Source organism: Neodiprion lecontei, chromosome 1 (assembly GCF_021901455.1).
Source record: "Neodiprion lecontei isolate iyNeoLeco1 chromosome 1, iyNeoLeco1.1, whole genome shotgun sequence".
Classification (NCBI taxonomy): Eukaryota; Metazoa; Arthropoda; class Insecta; order Hymenoptera; family Diprionidae; genus Neodiprion; species Neodiprion lecontei.
In genome coordinates, this window is record NC_060260.1 from 25,053,476 (window position 1) to 25,062,486 (window position 9,011).

Here is a 9,011-nt window from a genome sequence, read left to right on the forward strand (position 1 = left end):
CTTCATCACCGGGTGAAAATATATAATCCCCTCTAAACGTTGCCAAATATTTTATGAAACGTCTGTTCTTACACGCATACGTAAATCGTTCGCAATTTATAATATCGCGACGATTTAACCAGCTTCGACAAGTCGAGTATTTTCGTATTTTCCTATGCGTGGGTGACTATTTGTTTTTCCATAAAATATCCTCTGCTCGCTCAGTCGGGAACGCCTGCATATACGGTGTGGAATAATTTTCTCCTAAGTGCTCTCACGGATTGTCAACGGGTCAACAAACCCCTCAAAGAACTGAAAAGAACTATTCGAGGTGCCACCGCACACATCCAGCTATACCGACACTTCAAGAATCTCCTCCACTTCACGTAGGCGTGATGATCACAGGAATTTATCACTTCCTGAGAATCGTAGGAGTCGAGGGGCGCGGACTCGATGCAGGCACGGAAAATCACAGTCACAGTACCAAAAAGTCGGATATTTCGACATGGTCTGATCTTTTACCACCGCGTACTTTCAGGATTTAATATTCTCTCAGGTCATTCAAAAATATGTCCAATCGGAATTGTAACAGTTTCTTACTCGGTACAAAGTTTTTCACAACATTCAAAGAACGTCACTAAACGGAGCATGGCCATAATCCATAGTCCAACACATTTCGGGCGGAATCAAAGTTCATTGGACTGTCTCACCATCGGTCATACCATCAAGAATATACCCAATAAAATAACGTGAAACTGATCCAATTCATCATGCTCAGCGTACCAACGCGCTCAGAAACGAAAGCGCGCTGATCCGGAAGCCGATTGCAATCTTTGAAGAAAGTAGATGCCCGTCGAAAAAAGTCGGAAGCATCCTGGAGGCCGCTCGAATGGAAAAAGCAGACAATGGTCTCCAGATGCTTGGAAGTATAACAATCAATTCTCTTCTCCCTACGTATTGCGCGTTGACCATGTGCCATGCTCGAGGATATCTTAGCCAAGATTTCCTCCTGTTCGACAAGCGTACATCCCCCGGAGGACGAGCCGCACACGTGCTTAGTAGGGTATGACCCGGGCAGCGGAGACACGGACGAAAGAGTCGTTTCACGCACAGTCAGACGTATGATCCATCCTGATTCGGTGAGACTGTCTCGAGTTTCGGGGCCGGACGAGTTGGCAGGCGGAAGCGCAGATCGAAAGGCAGCGTCCGAGTTGAACGGTATCAAGGCGACAAGAATTAAGCGTCAGGTGTTGGCGTATATGTCGGCGAATAAAATTTACACCTATGGTGGTTCTCGTTAAGCCTCTCTGTGTCCGTGAACATCGGGCCACGATACAGCTGTCTCGAAATGTCTCTCCAAGTATCCCCGAGTTCGTGGCTTCTGCTCTCTTAGTAACGCTTCCAATTAGTGAAGACCATTTCACTACGTGGTTGGGAGTAAAGCTCTGTCTGTGAGTAGAACCGACCTCAGGAATTGCGCTACCTGTCTACTCGGCAATTAGCCTCGACCGATTCACGACCTGTGGAAAAGAAAAGGAGTGAAACCGCGATTCTGCTCTACCAAGGAAATTCAAACTGACTTTTGTTATCGCGGCTATCGGAAGTCCCAAATTACTTGTCACAATTTATCGTCAGCGTCACAGAGCAAATTCGCCCGTGTTACAGATGAGAAAGTACCAGGCTGTTCGCCAATTGTCATTTCTGAATTTCAAACGCACGTGAGAAGTGGCGTAAAACGATCGATCGGTTTGAGGTACGTAGCTCGAATCTAACGGTTTTCTCTTTTCTGTACATTATTATATAAACATACGCATGTGTATTCAATAATTGCTAAAAACTGACGTAAGATCACCAGGAGAGACAACGGAGTCGTGCAAGTCAGGGATATATGAGAAAGTCCAGCGGGATTGTGAGACCGGCGTTATTCGCGATCGGCAACGGTTTAATCTATTATTAATGTCCAGCTGCGGCGAGTCGGTGCGCAGTGCCGAGGCGTAGAAAAATGGTTTAGAAACTGGAAAAACTTGCTCCATCCATCCAGCAGAAGCAGGATCGTTAGATTGATTGAGTCTACCGCGGCAGTTTATAATACGAATAACATGATCGGCGGAAAAGATCATGGGAAATCGAGTAATTGCTGTCAGTATCAATCTTACCGATTTAGACGCGAGGTTGTTAATTGAGGGTTGACGTCACCGGCTGAATAGCCGCGAGTTGTCGCATGTCACCGCGATCAATTCTTCGCTCTCGATACATACCGAAATCGATTATTACTACGTTTGATCATCGCGTATCGAGAATCGCCCTGCGATCGGACAAAAAACCGGCATTTTAGTGCACCCAACGGCTGACCATATATCGAGCATGCGTCTTTGCCCACTTCGAAAGGTGGGCTCTTCCTGCCGTTCTCAACCACGTCAAAAACGCATCTCTTCTTTATATCCAAGGATCGCATGTACGCTCGTCCGGACAATAAACTCCGCAGCCGATATACGCACCTGACGTAAGTGCCGCCGGGTTTTGGTGACGTCGACTTTTTCCGCTTCATCTTCTCGTCACTGCTTTGTACGGAACAAAGCCGTGCTCCGAATATCAATGTCGAGATAACCGGGTGACGACGTTCAGAGGCGAGAATTTAGAATACATGCAGCTATTTAAGCCGGGCGTCCCAATTGCCGGTAGTTTAAGGGTAGTTGCGACGAATTCACGTTGCTTTCAATCGATTATACATGGTAAGAAGTCGAAGCATCGACTTAAGAATCGTCGGGCCCTACATCTGGTACTGCCTAACTGATTTTCAAACTTTTTTCATCTCCCGGGCACAGTGAATTATTCCGAACTGTTCGCTCGAAAAAGTGTTATAAGAGCCTGGCTGAATGTTCCATCGTGTCGAGACTGCGTTCGACCCGAACGAGTAAGGCTTCGATCATGAAATTTTTGCGTGCTGCGAACGAGGCCGTGCGTGATAAATATGCAAGGGCTATCCGAGGAGGCGATGTGCTCGGTTTGAAGGATCGCTTTGCCTCGGGTCGGTAGCGAGACGAGAAACGAGTACCAGCAGGTGATGGTGCAACTCGCATTCATCCGGGATACTCTGTACGTACCTCGGTGGTAAGTGGCAATTGGGTAGCTACACTCAGCCTCAGTCTTCAGCCTGCGTGTGGCTCGGCCAATTAACGACCCTAATTTCGACGGTCATCGATGTTCCCATCAAAAAAAAAAAAATAATCCCAGACGATAATGTAATGGCTTCTTGATCGATGCCGGAGTTTGTGAACGATCAAGTTTTAATCCAGAAGCCTTTGATGAAATAATTTTTCACGGATTTATCGAGTGCGTTTCGATGTCGCGAATCGAGTGAGAAAACAGTGATGAAGGGAAAGCTTCGAAGTCAGAATGTATCAGGAATCTTCTCAGACTAAGAGTGAGGCTCTGTGACGTCAAGCCTTTCATGTCTCAGAATAGTCGAATCAAAGCTCGAGGTGAAGGCGGTCGTTGAAAGCTCGTTGAAGGAGCGCAAAGTGTCCTAGAGACCCTTGAGATTTGGTGGGAATTATCTAGAATTACACCGTCGTCAACCAACGTAAGCCGTCGCCACAATATATAGATTATGAAATAGACTTCCTTTATTCCCGAGTGTTTGTAGAGGTTTTTTGAGTGAAAATTTGAAAACGAAAACTTACCGATTGTCGAGAATAATCTGTTTTTCGCGCAACAATTTTTCGTAAACATGTCAAATTTATAACAACAACAATCACAGAACTATCGCCGAAGATGATTTGCCTGAAAAAATTTCATCTGAAACGGGTTTAATAAACGCGACTGTTAATCGAGTCGCAGAATTACCGAAAATCACCATCTTAAAAATGTGATCCTGAAACTTAATTTGAGAGAGACGAGTTGGTAAAAAAAGTCTACCTTTTAAGGTGCGTCTGTTGCCATCCTAAGAGCATATCAACTCGCTTCACCCTGTCATCGATACCTTAAATCGGGATCGTTGATCTATGGACATAAAACTGCCAACCGATTCGGTTATGAGTGATGAATCCTCACTAAGGACAGGCGAGTTGACGGAACTGACTTTTTTCCACAAGCGAGAAAAATAATTATCCAAACACGTAACAGCGATGCGGTTCGCGATCATTTCGTCGAGTTTTTTTGCAGAGGCCGTATCGGCAAGGTCTCGGATCCTGAAGCCGGTATTTCGTAGCGGAGATTCCGATCTCTAGTCAAATCCTCGTTTGTAAACAAAATGCATTTGCTCGCTCACCGCGAGAGGAGAGACGTGCCAGGTTTTTCTGTTCCTCGTGTGGAACAGGAGCGGTGGTCTCGACGAAGATCGTGCCGAGACGTGAGACGCCGCGTTGTTGTCGTCGTCGTCGTCGTCGTCGTCGTCGTCGTACGTGTCCTGGAGGTTTTGCTCTCCGACAGTCGGGTCCCCGCGGCGCCAGCAGTTGCCAGCAATTGCAAGTAGTCGCCATCAGCCGGTCGCGTCAAACCACCAGATCCGCTCCTTCCTCCGAACCCTCTTCAAAGCGATGTCGCCAGCTTTCAGTTCACTCCAGCCATTTAATTCCGGGACGCGATTCCGCTGATTTTAGCGCCGATTTTCATCGCACCAACGAGAATCGCTGTTTCAAGACTCATGATTTCGAAAAGTTTGTTGAACCTCCGACTTAAGAATTTCTTACTATTGTACTGTAAACGAGCGATCGTAGACTTTAGTATTTGATATGTATTTCAACTTGATACCTTACCCGTTTCTGAGAAAAAGGGTCTCCACAGACGGATAATAAAATGATCCTGCAAGGGTTCCGTTCTTTTCTTTTGAGGTACGGAACCCTAAAATTGGTGTTAAACTAGCTGCACCAAAATCAGCCGGTGTGGACTACTATAATACAGTATTAGTGCACGATTCGGAAAATCAATATTACGTTGTTGGTAAGATACTAAATTGATACCAAATCTAGTCTAGTGAAGTCTGCACAGAAATTCTGCTTACGGTACGATGTTACGGTTTCGATTATTCTAGATCCAAGCGATGCAGCATATTCGGTATGCCATATCCATTACCAATAGAAGAGTTTTGGCAATAAAATAAAGTTTTAGATTACAAATTCACTTTGCTATTTTGTCAATCGCACTGTGAGAAAGAGCCTGCAAGATTTCAAGTAAGCCCAGTGTGTAGTTCATTGGGGAAATAACGTTCTGTCGAGGAAAAAAGAAACACCGGATATGCAAAACTAATAAACAGTTTTATGGATGATCTTTGTGCATCAAAGTATTACGAAACAGAATAATTGAGTCCTAAAAACTCGAATCACTCCAGCACGCATAGTTTGAAACTATCGAAGTGCAGTTTCTAATTATCTTTAGCAATCGAGCCTGTAGCGCTAGATCATTAGCAGGCCTGATCTTTGTCATTGTGGCACTTTTGGTAACGCTCTCCGGTTTCCTCTGTGTTTTGTGTTCATCTTTACCACGATTCACCGCGTTCATTTCTAATCGAACAAAGCCAGTATCTGTACGTGACGCCGTTACCCCGATCCGAAATGCGTGAAATAATGGATAGCTAGCTGCGATATTCGTTACAGTCCGAACAGATTCCAGCGCGTGTTAGACCGAAAAATCGGAGATGTCAATGACCGTCGAATTATTTTCTCGAAGTGAGCCTACGGCCTGAAAATCCGAGATTTTTGTTTCTTTCGCTGATTTAATATTTCTGTTACAGGCTTTCCAAGGGGAGATCGATGCATCTCTAAGCCGTGGAGTTGAAAGTTCAGCAGTTTCCTACCGGTGTGTTGGAATTCCAAGGGGTGTTAAGCAGAAAAGAAGGAGGTGGAAACCCGAGGAACATATTTGATACGGAGCCACTGACCATTCGGTGCATATTGATGCCGAGGACCGCGGTTCGTTCGACCCTTCCTAAACCTGAAGAACCAAATCCCCTCGATTCCCGAGGGACATGTCAGGCCGACTAGAGAACTGACGGATTCGAGGTTATACTCTGGGTGAGTTTTTGCATCGACGCTGCTACTTTGTCTGCGGAATTTCTGTAAATTTATACGATAACTCACGTCGGCGGTGTAATTTTTAATGCATTCGGTTGTTCTTGCTTTGCGACGAAATCGCACGAAGGCATATCTGCTTACACGTGATTGATTGCCTTGGAAAGGGAGGAGGCAAATGATATTTGAAAGTAATCCCGAAACGGATTCGACCGTCGAGGAGCATTAATCGTTTGGCCATTAGGCGGTGCCGAGTTGTTTGCTGTGAGAAGTACCCATCCGAATTAGGCAACTGGTAACTCCGGGTTCATAAGACATACGGAAGATGAAAAAATAATAATTAAAAGGCCAGCAGTTGTACACGCGGATATCGTAACTCAGATACTATTTTCTGTAGAGATAGGATCAAACACTGTGTTACGTTATACGTACGTCTACGTATGCGCGCAACATGGACACTTCTACGAGTTAAAGAGGTAGGCGTGTTTCATTAGTCGAACACCTCGTAAATAATCCAACAGTTAATTAGAATTCAACGTAGCTAATTACAACAAGTTAAGGTACGAAGATTAAAATTCTCTCAGTAAAATTAATCGAATGGAATGAATCACGCTTAATCTGATCGCAATATCTGATAACCAACTCGGCTGGAAGCGGTGACAGCTTGACACGCGCCAATTATTCATACAACGCAACGGATTCTCCGTCAGCTTACTCTCGTTGCTCGACCTCAACGCGACCGTACCATTTATTAATACCTAATTACCGCTGATTGCGGCTAGAGGCAAGGATTGTCAGTACAAATTAAAATCACTTCTATGCAGCTACCCTAACGATCGAGAATTTGTCTCAACGACTTCGGCGTTGAACTTTGAACCTGCAGACAAATCGCCCGGGAGTCCTACGTAATGATCCGAAAATCAGTTACCGTCAAGGCTTCGCGGCGTGCTTGCAGGGAACGTTGAAAATAAAATAGCCCGGTAAGTAGATTAAAATTTAAGATCCATTTATCGCAGACGCTTTCTATATTCTCGTTGAACGATAGCCTGAACTCGACATTGAAGTTGCGCCTGATTGGCAATATCCGAAGTTCTCTCTAAGGAAATTGATAGCGATAGTTTATTGTGGTGAAAAATATCGCCTTCGACTGCATTAGAGAGTAACGATCGCCGGCCATTATAGGTACTCCGCTTGGATATTCCGCTAAGCAATTAGGGGCTAATTGAGCATTTGATCAGCGTCTAGTTTCAATTCAATCCGAGACTAAATCTGCCCTATTAGAATTGCAGAGCCAAACAAAGAAGAAGCGGCGCACGTTTCGCGTCGCCGTTGGCATTTCAATAAGAAAACACCAGGTTACAATACAATGTCCAGGTTTATGAAAATTTCTCCCCGCTCATACGGGTTTTTAATCTTGTTCCCTCAGACTCTCTTTCATCTTTTCGTGTTTACTCGCACCCGATTCAAGTTAATTTGCGGTATACCGAAGAGTCCTCATTACCTCGAGTAATTACGGACTGCCCACCCGATCGCTCCCCGATTGCCTACATCTCCAGATTCGAGGCGATGATCGTTCTCGTTGCGCGTCTCGGCGCTACCGGTTCTCGACGCTACACCGCACCGGCAGGATGCCACGAGCATTATATTCGGTAGGCTAGTTATTTTTTACCGACACGTAACGCGTTCCTCGACATTTCCATCATCGCTCAGGGAGGCTGGGCACATGGCATCGGCGACGAAGCGACGCTCCTTTAACGACAAGGTTTCCGCTAATCCGTTGCAGCGACGAAAAACCCATCGAGAGTTTGTTTTCCTTAATTAGTAGCTGGAAGCCGTTGGTCAGCGTTGCCGGGGAAGAAATCGAGCCGTAATTACAGCCGAAGAGGAAGCCGAAGACGCCTAGAACGCCGAAGACGGTGGAGATGAAAAGACTCGTCGGCGCGTTATCTTCTGGCTATCAAGTACCTGCCTAGACTCGACACGAAGAGTTAAGCACCCGGGGGGACTCGATGAAAAAAGTTGAACGTTCGCTCCGAGGCTTCGGCTTAGGTATAGGATCGAGGTTGCCGCCTGCAGCCCTTCATGTGTCGAACCGACATGTGTGTGCAGGACGGCTACTGTGCAGGATCAGCTACCGGTTTCAGGGCCCCGGCTGACCAGCGTGCTGCTCGCCCCCACGTATCGGACTTCTAACTAAAAGAGCAGACCAGCGATCCGGTATAACGGGTGATACGGGAATTCGCCGAGATCCAAGGAAATATGATTTATACTCACGCTCGAACGATCATTTTCGACTCGCGTAACGCAACACCTTTACGTTACACGGTAAGAACGCTACGCCGCGCCGTCGAAAACCGGCGTTAATTAAAGTGGGCGGTCCCATTTGCCGGTACATACATCATCCCGAATGGAGGAATGATAGCCTCTCCACGTCACTTTCGCAAATGACGACACTCGTTGCATCGAGTTGCTTTTACCAGCGAACGCTGGGAGTGAAAATTATCATTCTCACCTGGCAATACCCTCGTCGATGTGTTTTACACTCGCGAAAATATAACTGTGATCCGCGGATCCGTAACCTCGATTTGTGGCTTCGCTGGCTCAGTTACTGAAGTTCTTACTGTATTTTGATAGTCTATAAGTATCAGTGTCGAAGGCTCATTCAAACCCGAGGTGACCTGATACCTATTTGGTGCCTCCACTGTGTTTGTTCCTTCGATGACATTTTCGTGGTGACAAATTTTACCAACTATACAATCAGTGTAGTATGATAAACAGCGTGTATTTTTCTTCTTTATCCTGAATTCATTGCTGACTTACATTCCTCATATACGAAGGATGTCTCTTCTGGAACAGAGACTAATTCGAAATGATCGAAATGTGGTATGGTCTATGGAGAGTATCAGCTTATCAATGGAAAACATTCAACGCTTTGTAAATTGAATATAATTTATCTGAGTATATCTCTCAAACTGAACAATGACGCGATAAAGACTATACCTTTTGATAATCCTGAACATGCGA